The sequence below is a fragment of the Gracilinanus agilis genome, chromosome 4, assembly GCF_016433145.1.
Source record: "Gracilinanus agilis isolate LMUSP501 chromosome 4, AgileGrace, whole genome shotgun sequence".
Classification (NCBI taxonomy): domain Eukaryota; kingdom Metazoa; phylum Chordata; class Mammalia; order Didelphimorphia; family Didelphidae; genus Gracilinanus; species Gracilinanus agilis.
Genome location: NC_058133.1, coordinates 300,262,143 through 300,277,281, shown reverse-complemented (window position 1 = coordinate 300,277,281; position 15,139 = coordinate 300,262,143). Strand labels below are relative to the sequence as shown.

General features: G+C 35.9%; 1 protein-coding gene across 1 annotated transcript in view; it reads left to right on the top strand.

Annotated features, from left to right (window-relative positions):
- The window catches only part of EYS (eyes shut homolog), a 1,520,124-nt gene that overhangs the window by 1,103,773 nt on the left and 401,212 nt on the right, over nucleotides 1-15,139 (top strand). The window lies entirely within an intron of this gene.

Here is a 15,139-nt window from a genome sequence, read left to right as displayed (position 1 = left end):
AGCCCATTTGAAGTCCACTTCATACTCCTCCTTATCTGTGGGTGTTGCCCAGGCCCTTTTCTAATTCCCTAAATTTTATTTCTCCACATTATATTTTAGAAATTTTGGTAAGCTCATCAGCTCCCTTGAATTCATCATCTCTATATCTAAGACTTACAAAATCTTCTTATCCATCCAATGCCAGTCTCTAACATGAGCTCCAGTCATTCATCATGAATTGTCTATCAGATATTTAAAACTTGATGTCCCAAAGACATTTCAGGTTCATTGCATCCAAAACAGGACTCTTTATCTTTTCACTTAAATCCAATTCTCTTCATAATTTTCCTATTTCTTTACAAGGTACCACCATCCTGATAATCTCTTAGGTTCCTATTGATTTTGACTTTTCAGTCTCTTTTATCCCACATATCTCTTGGCTGCCAAAGATGGCCATTTCTTCCTTCCACAATATCTCCTGAATCTAATCTCTTCTCTCTACTGACATAGCTACCATCTCAATACATTCATCATCTCCTGTCTAGATCATTGCAACAATCTCTAAAGTCTACTTGACTGAAGTCTTTCTCCAATTCATCCCATTATCCATATTACTGTCCAAAGAATTTTCCTTAAATTCACATCTGACCTTGCCACTTCACTTTTCAATAAACTCCAGTGATTTCCTACTATATCAAGAATAAAAAATACTTTTCTGTTTAGACTTATGCTCAGTCAGAGCCTCATTTCACATTATTCTTCTCCTATATATATTGCAAACAACCAAACTGCCCTTTTCTGTTTCTCGTACATGATACTCATTCTTCTTTTGTACCTGCTGTCCCCTATGCCTGGTATTCACTCCTTCCTCATCGCTACCTCAGAGAATACATCTCTTCAAGACATTTCTTTTTTCATTAAGATTTTCAAAATCCTCTGTCATAAACTATCTTGTATTAATTTGTTTTTATTTATTTTTATTCTTTTACATTTATTCCATTTATAACTGTGCTGTCTCCTCCATTGGAATACAATCTCTTTATTGTATTTGCATCCCTAATACCTAGGTTAGTACCTGACACATAGTATGTACTTAAATATATATTGATTGACTGATTGATAGATTGATAGCTTAAATTTTATTTATCTAAACTTTGTGCTTTGCTTAGATGTTTACTTCATTCACCACTAAATAGTTTTGATCCAATGAAACTGACCTCTTCGCTTTTCCCAGAAAAAGACACTCTCCCTTAGCTCCAGGAATTTCCTGTGACTCTCTAATTCCTAGAATATGCTCCCTCCTCATCTCTGCCTCTTGAATTTTCTGGCTTCCTTCAAGTCCCAAATTAAGTCCCAACTTCTATAGGAAGTCTTTCCAAATTCCTCTTTTTTCTAATGCCTCCTCTCTACTAATTATTTCCTATTGATCCTCTTTAGGACTAATTTATTTATGCATGTTTGCTTGTTGCCTCCTTCATTAGATGACTGTCTTTTGTTTCTCTCTGAATCTCCAGAACTTGGCACAGTCCCTGTCACATGAGTTCTTACTAAATGTTTATTGAATGACTGATATTTAGATGGGGATGTTGGGGAAAGAAGTGCTTACCCTACTTATCCTGAAGGCCACCTGCTTCATTTCAGAAGTTTTCTTAACTGTTGAATCTACAGAAATCCTGAAAGACCTTTACTAATAGGTAGGGCTGTGTACTCTGCTAATCCATGTGAAAAATAAATCCTGAATCAAGGAAATGACAGATTTCCCTTCTTTTTTAGTTATCATTTCTCATTTTTTTTTATAAACCTTACTTTTGGTTTAGTAACAACTCTAAGACAGAAGGGCAAGGACTAGGTTTAAGTGATTGGCCTAGGTTCAAAAAGCTAATAAATGTCTCAGCCAGATTTGAACCCAAGTAAACCCAACTCCAAGCCTGGCACTCTTATTGAGAGTATTATTACAAGGTAATTCCAGCTTGCTCCTTGGGCAATGTTCCAGTGGGCTGGATTGTGCATGTCTGAGTATTATGGTATCCTTTCATCCATGGGCTTTTCCTCCAGAACTCAGTGCATGATTTCTAGGTATGCTCTTTGAGTCTTGTTGATTGACTCTGAGAAAAGCTGCCATGTCGATGTTACCTGTAGGAGCGGGATTCCCTCCAAAGTCCACATACTGGACAACATCAAGAGTGTACATACAGCCAGTCTGTTCAAGGCGAGGTTCTAGAGGCACTTGCCAACGTCAGCAACTTCTGATTGGCTTATGCTGACTTTGCTGATGTTCAAGAATAGGGATGGGGGAAAATGGAAGAGGTTCAGGTGGTACACAGTCCCTAGCCATTCCTGAAAACAGCCTGTCAGAGTCCTAAATGGTAGCTGTACCTATAAACAGTGACGGTGGCATCATGCCAACCAATCTGTCATTAGCACCCTAGCCTAATAGAGAAGGCAAAGAAAGATTATGCTGAGAAAGTATTCTGAACAATTGGATTACTGGAACAGGTTACCCAGAAAAACTGAGCACGTCCCCTCATTAGGGGTTGTTAGTGATAGATTTAGGAGACATGAGCAGGTCCTTCTCTGATTGCTGGTTTGAATTACTTTTGTGCTATGATTGTGAGCAGGGCAAAATGACCTTCAAATCCCTCAAAGCACTATCTCGCTCTGATCCCCAAATAAGTGTATTCTATCATTTTTAAGACAAGCGCTTGACATTTTTGCAAAAGGCAACAGGAAGCAAATGAAGGCTTAAGGGCATGCTGTCAATGTAGCAGTTTGGGCAGAAAATCAAAGATTGATAGGACTGGAGAGGATGTCCAGAAGTCATTCAAGGGAGAGCCACAAAGATGACTAAAAAGTTGAAAAATAGGTTCCATACAGAAAGGTTAAGGGAATTGATAGTATTTAAACTAGAAAAGGGTCATTTAATGACCATCTTTCAGAGAGACAGCCTGGTAGAGCTGGAAATACAACAGGGAATTGTGGGAAGGACATTTAACTTGGAATTAGAAAAAATCCCTGTCTTTACTATCAACTAGTTGTGGGACATGACTTTGGCTAAATTATTTAAATTCCCTGAGCTTCAGTTTCCTCCTTTGCTGAACCGGCATAATAATATTGTACTATCTATTTCTCAGGGTTGTTGTAAAGCTTTCTTGGATGTGGAAACTATTTGAAATCATAAAGAACATTTAGAAATGTAATCTATCATTCAAGACAGCTAAAAAATATAGTATATCAATAGCATGCCAGGTCTGAAATCAATGACATCTTCCTGAGTTCAAATCCAGCCTGAGACCCTTACTAGTTGTATGACCCTAGGCAAATCATTTAACCCTATTGGTCTCAGTTTCCTCATCTACAAAATGAGCCGGAGAAGAAAATGGCAAACCACTCTAGTATCTCTGCCAAAAAAAAAAAAAACAAGAATAGAGTCATTAAGAGCTAGACAAGGTTGAAAAATGACTGAATGACAATAAAATCTATCTTTAAAATGGAAACTTATTTCCATGTAAGAAAAATTCTCACATACAGTGATTTAACTGATTATCCTCCATCTCCACTGAGGAACAAGCAAGAAAGGATGAATTAATTATGCATATAAAGAGATACTTTGATAAGAATACTATTAAGAGAACTGGTTTTATGATTAGACTTCTTGGATCCAAATTCTTCTTTGACTGCTTTCTACCTATGTGGATTTAGACAAATAATTTTATATAATTGGACTTCAATTTCCCTTTGAAACTGGGAGGTTGGACTAGATGGACTCTAAGGTCCTTTCAAACTCTAAATCAGTGGTTCACAAAATTTTTTGGCCTACCACCCCCTTTCCAGAAAAAATATTACTTAGACCCCTGGAAATTATTTTTTTTTATTTTAATAGCAATTAATAGGAAAGATAAATGCATCTGTGGCCATCACTGCTCTCCTGGATCGCTGCAGCACCCACCAGGGGGCAGTGGCACCTACTTTGGGAATCAATACTCTAAATCTATGATCTCATGAAAAGGTAACTCTGTAACTGCTGAAGAAACATTGGAGGATTGTAGTGAGCATAATTTTCTTCCATATACAAGACAACAAGGGAATAAAAAGAAGGATATTTCTGGGTTTCTTGCTATTAGACTTCCATGTCGATGGACCACATTGAGCCAATAATTTACAAGAAGGTATGTGAAAGAAATAATTCTCCAATGATTCCCTTGGTTGTATAGGTCAATAAGTTTTTGTAACAGCATATATTGATTAGTCACTCAAGGCACCATGGCATAGTAGAAAAAGATTTGACCTCAGGGAACAAAGTTTCTTGTCTTGCATACATATTGGCTACCTGACCCTAGAAAAGTCACTTAACCATTCAGGGCTCCAGGAAACTTCTAAGGCTAGAGAGAGGTTGCTTAACTTAATTGTTACTGGTAGTTTCTTCATCGGGTATATCCTACACCAAAAAAAAAATCACAGATTAAGTCTAAAAAAGCTGGACATGGGATCTCCCTGCTAGTTCTCTTGACTAGCTAGAAAGTACTATTAGTGTGCATATACCATTAAATACTGAAAGCTTCTCCAGGACTATGCTGATGAAGCTCTCATTAATTCTTAAAACAAATATTTAGTAAATGTACAGCACAAGGCACTGGTGCTGGTGCCATTGATAAAAATACAGAAATAAAACTATCTCTTCACTAGAGTAACTTGTTTATATTAAGAAAAATACCATAAAAAGTTCTTTTAAAGAGTACAATTTGAGTAAGAAGAAAATACTATCAACCAATTGATTTCCCAAATGATGTGTCACCTAAATAGAGTCTTGAAGGAAACTAGAGAATCTAAGGTGTAAATGAAAAAGAAGTGTATTAGAGGTATGAAAAATATGTATGTATATATGCATAGGTTATAAATTAAATGTTAATTTGAAGGAACAACGGGAGTCCAGTTTGACTAAATCATAGTGTCTATGTGGAAAGGAATAACATTCATTTAGCAATAATTTTTGTTATTGTTATAGCATAGAATTAGACAGCTAGATAGCAGGTGAATAGAGTGCTGGTCCCAGAGTCAGGAAGACTCATCCTCCTTAGCTGAAATCTGGCTACAGACATTTACTAGCTTTGTGACCCTAGGCAAATCACTTAACCCCAATTGCCTAGCACTTGCAGCTCCTCTGCCTTGGAACCCATACTTGGTATCAATTCTAAAACATAAGGTTAGGATTAAAAATAAAACAAACTACATACCCAATAAGCGATAATTTAGTTTTAGTTTAAAGATTACCCAGTATACCTGAACAAGTCACTTAACCTGTCTTTGTATCAGTTTCCTCAACAATAAAATTGGGATAATAATAGCACATACTTGTCAGGATTATTGTGAAAATAAATGAGATAATATTAATTAAAAGTACTTAGCACAATGCCTAGACCATAGTAGGCACTATATAAGTGCTCATTCCTTTTTCTTTCCTTCCCTTTGCCCTTCATAAATGAAATTGAAAGAAAAAAATGCATGCAAAATGGAACAGATTTTTCTTCTATAATGATTTATAAGCCATACAAGAAAATATAAATGACACTTCACAAAATAACACAATTTCAGAGTTAGAAAGACCCTGGCAAGTTACAAAATAAAGAACACTATGAGGTTAGGAAGAGTAGATGGTCTTTGTCAATTATACAAAGAAGAAATTCGAGCTGGAGGCACTGGGGGAACTATTTTCAAGATGTATCAAAGAGTTTCGAAAGCTTGCAAAAGAAGGGGAAAAATCATGGATGGCATTATTACTTTTGAAAGAAGATGAAGGAGTCATCAGCAACTATCTACCTATATTCATTTCTCATTTCTGTTAAAAAGTTTTGCATAAATGATTGTACACATACCAAGCACTTCATTAATAAAAATATGAAGAAGAAATAGGCAGACCTTTGAAGATGATTTTCTTCAACAGATCATATCTTCACAGTTGCACAGTTAAAATGAAAGGTATAGAGAATATAAGATCCCCTTGGGCTTATTCTTTGTTGCTTATGAAAAAAAACTATTTGAATTGAAAGAGCAAAGTACAACTTTAAAGGATCTCATTCAATAATGTGTCTCCCATTTATATGTTAAGATTAGGTAAGATTCCTTTGGTCACTATATCCCTGGAGGTAACATTATTGAATGGTTCAGTATCAGTTTCAAGTGAGACTAAAATAAGGAGAGGCCTCCTCTTCAAATTTATTCAAGGTGACATTATACTAGTCAAACCCATTTGCCCAGAATGATACTCTTCTCCTTGCAATCCAAATAGAAGAAGGATAGAAGGATTCCCTGTAAATGAGCCAGAATGAATGTTCTCATTTATGGAGGATAATGTGTTAATTTGATTGAACCCTAAATCATTACAGGTTCTCATCAGTGATTTCCACAGCCATTTGACAAAAACATATGAACAGTCTATATAGGGAAAAAAGAATACTGATTGCCCAGATTATAATATTCAATTGGATGGGCAACCTTCCTTGATTTGGTTTATTCATTAGCACATGTGTCTTGAATAGACATTGCAGATGGACAATATGATGAGCGCAGAATTGAAGAAGAGGAAGAAAACAGGCTTCACTGGCCTGGAAAATAGGACTCTTATATTTTCTGTGATTAAAAAAAAATCACAGTATATCTTTTTAACATGATTATTCTCCTATTAATGCTATATAACAAAGTAAGGAATATCATGTTTTCAAAAAGAATCAAAGTTGCATATGATTGAAGGGGCATTGAAAGAATTGAAAAATATTAAAAACTAGTATTAAAAATTGTATTTACATGTAATCTGGAAAAAAATTAAATAAAAAAATTAACTGGCATACTCCTAGCTTAAAATTGCTGTTGTTGTTCACTTGGGTCAGACTCTTTCTGACTCCATTTAATGTTATCTTGTCAAAGATACAGGAGTGGTTTGCCATTTCCTTCTCCAATTCATGTTACAGGAGTTCAGGTGAGGAACTGAAGCAAACAAGATTGAGTGATTTACCCAGTGTCACCTAGCTATTAAGTGTCTGAAGACAGATTTGAATTCAAGAAGATGAGTCTGACTCCAGAACTACCTCTCTATCCACTGCACCGCCTGGCTGCCCTAGGTTAAAATTACAGCTCACTAATAACACTGATACTTGTAGATTCCTACCTTATTCCCTCTTCCATACTAGCTAACTTCCCCTACTTCCATGCATGAGGACACTACTGTGGGAACCTAAAGGCAGAATATAATCTAGAATTAAGGCAAAGAAATTAAGTCATTAAAACCTTTAATATTATTCATGAAAAAATATTTAGATTCTGTGTATCAAAGGTACAGAAGCAGATATTTTTTCCCATGTTACCTTGAGCAAATCACTTAAACTTTTGAAGCCCTAGTTTTTCCACACATATAATGAAAGGATTGAAATAGAGGACCTGTAAAGTCCTAACCATCTCTCAATTTCTGATTCCACAATCATCTAAACAACTATTGTTCTTTAACTCTGCTTGTATAATTCATATTGAAACTCTTAGGCAAAAAACTATGGTTACAGTTCAACTCCTCTCACTTCTCATGATAATTGAATACTTGTTGAATGGATGACTATATATATATTTTTTTCCATACAGTCAAACTTGACGCACAAAGGAATATTTCCTTAAATTTTATGGACTTAAATTGCTATTTAACAGGAACAAGATAACTCCTTATATTTTGGAACTTTATCCCTCTCCTATTTCCCAGATTTGAAAAGTTCTATTCAGTAGGGCAGACAATTCTTTACTCTAAAAAAGTAACTCCTATGCCAGTCTGCTTGTTAAGGGATAATGTCTTTTTAACAACTTAATATTCTAAACCTTCCAATACTTATTGACTACATAAGAACAGAATTTTTCCAACAATTTTTAAAGTTTAATTTTTAATCTCTTAACAAAATATAGCTTCTTTTAAAATGTCATCTGAGAAACCGATTTGATTTGTCATAAGTAGAAATTAATAGATTGTTACAATTGGAAGGGATTTTAAAATCACCTTTTCTAGAACTTTCATTTTCCAAAAGAGGAAGTTGTAACCCAGAGATGTGACATAATCTACCCAACATCACATAGCTATAATTAGTGACAGAGCTAGAATTTGAACCGAGATAGGCGGTTTAAGATCCAACAACATCTATGCAAACTCCTGTGCTCATGTGTACAAAACCTAAGTTAATTTCTGCTGGATTTATAGAATACTTGATAGTAAAGTATGATATTTTGGCCTTTCATTCTATATTCCCTTTGACATTGATTAAAATATTGAGATTTTTAATAATGGTTTACAAAGTAATCTGTGTTTTTGGAGGAATACTGAATCTATGATGTTTTGTATATAGGAATAAACAAGTAGAACCTTCTATAAGAGACAAGTAAATTCAATCAAAGCAAAGCAAATTTGTGGTGAAATAGAATTTTTTGAACATTTAATGATATTAAAGAGAGAAGCAGTGTGTGTAGTTCATAGAGAGCTGGCCTTTAAGTCAATAAGAGATGAATTTGCATCCTTACTCTAACATAACTGGCTGTGTGTCTCTAGAAATATTAATTAACCTTCCAGTGCCCCAAAACAATGCTGAGAATTTAAGTTTCAGAGAAGTGATTTAACTTTACCAATAGAGATAGTTCACTTTTTGAGAACTGGCTCTATCAATTAAATCAAAAATCCAGCTAAAAAGAACAATATTTTCATATTTTTTAAGAACAAGGATAGTGTAATTTAAGGGGTGCCCCGATCCAAAAAATATTACAATCAAAATTTCACCATCAGAAATCCATCCCTCAGGATGGAGAAAAAATATTCCGAATGAAAAAAAAAAAAGTATTGACATATTAAGCTAAACGTAATTCATTCATACCTTAGAGCGAATTGGCTTAACCAGTTATGTTCCTTTTTACAACTCAGAGAAGCTAGCTGTTCTGAGGGAATATTAGCTTTGATGGGGCCAGGTAGAGAACATAAATTTAAGTGTGGGAATATAGGTCACTCTCCCTGAAGAGCACAGAATCTGTGCAATGTTAGAGGTTGGGGAATGTTAAAAGAATAGCATGAAAGAACAGGGTGCCATTAGATCAGAAGATCTAATGAACAGGAAGCAAAAAGGAAGATGAAAAGCACAAATTATTTCTCCTTCTAAGCCAATGTCAATTGCCAAGGCTCCAATGGCATCAGGATAGGGCTAGTAGGAAATAACAGAAACTGGAGGCTGAGGAGGTCTCTAAAGAGAGCTATTGAATCAGGAGGGCAGACAATCCTGGAAGAAGCTAGGCTATCTGAAGCAGGAAGCCACCCTGGAGGAGACAGAATGTAACTTTTGCCCAGAAACTCAAACACCAACAGTAGGTCCCCTCGGATACTGCTGAAACCGAGAAAACCCAAGATCTCTGAGAATAGCAGTTTTGTATAGACTCCCAGTCCTGTTTCTTACCTGTGAGAAGGTGTCATTGACTGTCACAGGTGGGCAAGTAATCCCAAAAGCCCTGGGAAAAGCAGTATTCCAAGACCTGTTTCTAACCCAAATCCTGCAGCCATCATCCAAGGATGCTACAGCATGAATATATAAGCTGGCAACAGGTACCAAAGACCAAGAAAAGAATATTCTCACCACCAAAGTCCTTGGCAGAGTTGGGAAGTTTATATTAAAAAACAAGCATGCTTTTAAAAGCAATGGGAAAAATGTAAAACACAAAAAGGTGCATTAACATCTTTGTCACTGAAGGACTATAGGACCTTTCCATTTGACTTGCCTCTAAAACTTCCTCTATGTGTTTTCTCCCCTCATTATAATATGAGTGCCTTGAGAACAAGGACTCTTTCCCTTTTTCTATATGTATTTGAGGCGTCCATATTGAGTAGTGAACAAAACACTGGATTTGGAGTCAAGAAGATCTGAGTTCAAATCTAATCTCAGACATTAGCCACACGACTTTAGCATGCTTACCGTTTCTCGTCCTCAGTTTCTTCATCTGTAAAGTAGGTCTAATAATAGTATCTACTTCCTAAGGACATTGTGAGGACATAATATGATAACAGAAAGTACTTTGAAGACCTAACAGTGCCACATTTTTATTAACATCCCCAGCATTTAGCAAAGTGATTTGTTCATAGTAAGCACTTAAATGATTTTTCATTCAGTCAGTCATCTTAGCCTTGAGTAACAGAAAGAAGTCCAGATAAATGAGTGTTAGGTGTTAGGCAGGATATTACAAACCAATATCTAGATCAGAATATCTAGATCATTATCATGGTGTATAATGATTAAAATTGATAAACACTGATATTATGAGGAAAACTAATATTTTATTTAGGCCCATATTGATAGAATAAAAATCGGACCACACACCTGGCTATTTCAAAAATCCCACCTCCGCCATAACATTCAGTACCTTCCTTAACCCTTTCTACGTTCCCCAGGGAGCACGCTCAGGTAGCAAAGAGGAAGTCAAGCCTGACTTCTCAATATTTAAAACTGGGCTTTACCTTGAAAACATCATCCAAAACAGGAAACCTGTTGGACCATGGAAAATGTAGTTTTCCAAGTGTCCACAGGAAGTTTGTCATATATCTACATATCTTGAGGCTCAAATGAGCCCCAATACCTCTAAATGAAACCCCAGAAATTCTAAATAACACAGGTGGTACACCAATGGGATAGACAATGGCTTTCCAGAAAGTACATGGAACATTTTGATACCTGGGGGTTCTGACAATGGTAACATGTACCTATTCATAGGGATTTAGAATTATAGAGTGGACTGAAGTCTCTAGTTGAGATTACAAGCCAGTCAAGACCCCAATGGCAGAAAAGGGTCCTGGAAAAGATATCAGGGCAGGAACTGAAGTAGGAGTCAGTTACTGAAAGTTAAATAACATTTCCACAGTTATCAATTCAGCATTCAAACTGTCCTTCTAGAATTCCTTGTTCTCATTACTTTAGCAGAGCATATAATTTTCCAAAAAGTACTTTTTTTAGGAATAACATTCTATTCAATGTACTGCATTCAAGTTATCATCACTACTATGCTGCAGGCTACTTATAACTACTATTTCTCCTTTACCCTTTAAGTCATGGAGAATTTTGGTTCTTTTGTCGTAAGTGTTAAGAATACAGAAAATGTCAAGAAACAAAGTTAAAGTAACAAAAAAGTAGTATTATTGAAGATGAGATAATTCTACAAGTAAACAAAAATAGTCAATTGTGTAATGAGTCCACATACCTTAGGAAGACCTTCAAGACTCTCCATTCTCTAACCTCAAACAATATTTCCTAATCTATCCTCAATGTGAATTCTGGTTCCCAAACAAAAATGAAACACTACGTCTTTTTTAATCATGACCCAGAATCCCCATCCTCAACCCTTTCCTCCAATACTCCTGACATCATCTTGACAGCCACTGAGAAACATTCTATCCATGGCTACCTTCTCTAAAACCAGATACACCTTCTTTTGTGTTTCCCAAAGCTCTGGACTAGAAGCAAGAGTAGACATCTCCCTTGTCCTCCTTTGCCACTTCTAGATCTTTGCTCTGTCTCTATTTTTTAGCAGCCTCACTTCCTTTGAAATTTACTCCATTCACATGAGTATTCCTGTTTAGATTCTTAGAGCAATTATTTACTGTCTAGACCCCAAGTTGCTCTGTATCCTTTCACATAGAATTCAGGATCTGAATCTTAATCTTCCCTTCAACATAACTCCTCCTCTTGAAGATATTGATAGCCATCATAACATTCCCTCTAACTCCCAGGTCATCTTTATTCTCATCTCCCATGAATTATACCTGCATCATCATCTCCATAAGAATGATCATGCCCTTGATTCATGAGTTTTTTTGGTCAAGAACTTTTAAGTTTCCCTAGCAGGCCATTTGTGCCATTCTCCATAATCTCACAACCTCTAGTCTCTCTATCCCCATCTCTATCCTGGATCCCCACCCCTAATCTGGATTCCCTTTTATTCCTTCCTAAACTTGACACTGTAGTCAACCATGTCGTCTTTATTTTGTTCTCCATCCTTGAATTCCTTATCTCCTTGTTCCCTCAGCACTCAAGCCTTGCCAGCTCCCACATATTTACATTACTCACACCATCTACCTCCTCTATTTTTGCATGTTGCTGAATGATGCTAGAGGAAATTATACCATCCTACTAATTAGAGTCACTTAAAATTACATTATATAATTCCTTTGGGCTCTTGCTATAGCAATGCCACTTTTGATTCTACCATTATTGACTCCAAGTTTTTTTTTTCCTTCTGGGTTTTCATGATATTGCTCTCTTCTACCTGTTTAACCTTTCCTTCTTGTGCTCCTTTGATGTATCATCATATATGCCCTATTTCTTTCCTTGGATGAACTCCAGAACTTTATCCTGGACTCTATCATCTCTCTCTGCTTTTTTCTCTCCATAATCTCCTCTGTACCCATTTATATCATTATTATTTCTTTTTTAAAAATCCTTTACCTTCTGGCTAAGTATCTATACCAATTATCACCTCCAAGTCAGAAAATCAGTAAAGCTAGACATTGGGATTACTTGCCCAGAATTACACAGCTAGGAAGTATCTGAGGCCAGATTTGAACCCAGGTACTCCCAACTCCAGATATGGCTCTGTATCCAGAGTTACCTAGCTGCCCCTTATCATTTCTATGCAAGATTCTTAGGTCTCTATAACTACCCCTAATTTCTCTACTTTGTTCCATCTCTACATCACCAAAAATCTATGAGATATTTTTTACCAATATCATGTAGGCATTGTAAACTCCTTATGCTCTTTCTTTTGAGGTCACCATTAACCTTTCAGTAAATCTCCAAGTTTATTTTGACTCTTAAGAGTTTTATGCATTCCTGGCTGATTATTTTTAGAAAACTCATAAAGCTTTCTTAGTCATCCTCAATTTTTCCCTTTCCATAATGACATATCTCCAATCATTATCAATTCTACAACATTTCTCTGTCTTTCCCCTTCTCTTTTGACATGATCAATCTCTTACAACTGGCTCTTGTTACCTCTTGAACAGACTATTGCAATAGCTTTTTAATTGGTCTCACTATTTCCAGGCTCTTCCCTTTGCCAGTTCATCCATCAGACAGCTACCAAATTGATATTGCTAAAGAATAAGTCTGACTGCATCACTCGCTTGCCCAAGAAACTTTGTTGAAGACTAGTTACCCACAAAACAAGAGACAGAAACCTCTTTTTGTCATTTAAAGCTCTTTATGATCTGGTTTCAGGGGCAATACCAGGCCTAAAGTCAGGAAGACTCCTCTTCCTTAAGTTCAAACATGGCATCAAATATTTATTATCTGTGTGATCCTGGGCAAATCACTGTACCCTGCTAGCCCCAGTTCCTCATCTGTAAATTTGAGCTGAAAAAGGATATGGCAAACCCCTCCAGTATTTTACCAAGGAAACCTCAAAAGGGTTCACAAAGAATCAAATGTAACTGAAATGACTGAACAGCAACAAGGTTTATTGGTTGATTGGACTTTTCTTTCCTTTACTCTATATTCCAGACAAGTCACCATATCTGCTATTCCCTATATAGAAAAGAAAAATTACAAATATAATATGATTTGATCACCACAATAGCCCTATGAGGTAAGTACAATTATTATCCTCATTTTACAGTTCAGGAAACTGAGGCAGAATACCAAAAATCATATAAATAATAAGTATCTGAGACTGGATTTGAATTGACATCTTCTTGACTTCAAGCCCACCTCTCTATCACTTCTTCACCTAATGGCTTTATAAGTTAAATTCCATCTCCTATATTTATTCCTTTGATATCTGTTGAATGGATTCTTCCCTCAACTCTGCCTCATAGAATTCCTAGTTTCATTCAATCTTTTACCACATATATCGACTCCCATAGATGACCTTTCCTAATCTTCTCACATACTAATCCTCTTTCCTTCACCAATTACATAGCATTTATTTTGTAAATAACGTTTATTTAATTAATTAATTAATTTTGAGAGGCAGAAGGCTCTAGTGGATAAATACATGGTCTCAAAGAGAATAAGACCTGTGTTCTAGTATTGTCTCGCATATATATTGGCTGCATGATTCTCAAAAACTCCTTACCCTCTCAGAACTCTAAGCAACTACCAAAATTTAAAAGTTTCAAAAAAGGTTCTTACCTGCATTGATACAGGGTTTGGTTTTGTTTTTTTAACTTGTTGCTTCTTTAGATGTTTCTGCTGTGAGCCTATTTGAGATTTTCTTGGCAAAGATATTGGAGATGTTTGCTTATTTCTTCACCAGATTATTTTTACAGATGAGTAACTGAGGTAAACAGGGGTAAATGGCTTGACCAAGTTCAAATAGATAGTAAGTGTCCAAGGCCAGATTTGAATTTAAGATGAATCTTCCTAACTTCAGGCCTGGCCTTTTATAAAGTACCCCACCAGCTGCCTTTTCTTTATGTAGTAACTGAATGAAATTGCAGGTCTCCACTCTACTATCTGTTTATTTTCCAGTCTGCATGTTACTTCTTCCCAACAAAATGTAAGTCATTTAAGAGTAGAATCTTTTTCATTTTCACCTTTATGACCCTAATTCCTAAGAGTTTCTGTCTCATAATCAGCACTTAATAATTGCAGATTGAATGACTCTGTTCAAGATAATCCCTTTGTCTGGAATTCTTTTTTTTAATTTCCTAATTCAAAGATATTTTATTTTCCCAAGTACTCATAATAATTATTTTCAACATATGCATTCCAAAATTCCAAACCATTTCTCCCTCTCTTTCTTCCCTCCCCCAAATCAGAGATTTGGGCCATAAAATGCATTATCATGCAAAACACTTCCATATTGGTCATAGTTGTAAGAGCACACTCAAACAAAACCAAAATCCCAAAATAAAATCATAAAAAACACTGTTGTGGAAGATAGTATGCCTTTATTCACATCCAATCAACTCCAACAGTTCTTTTTCTAGAGATGGATAGCATTCATCTTCCTAAGTCTTTCAGGATTGTCCCAGATCCTTGCATTGCTGAGAGTAGTCAAGTTTTCTTTTTTTTTATTTAAATTTTTATTTTGAATATTTTCCATAGTTACATGTTTCATGTTCTTTCCCTCTCCCCCCAAACCCCTTGCCCCCGTAGCCAACACATAATTCCAC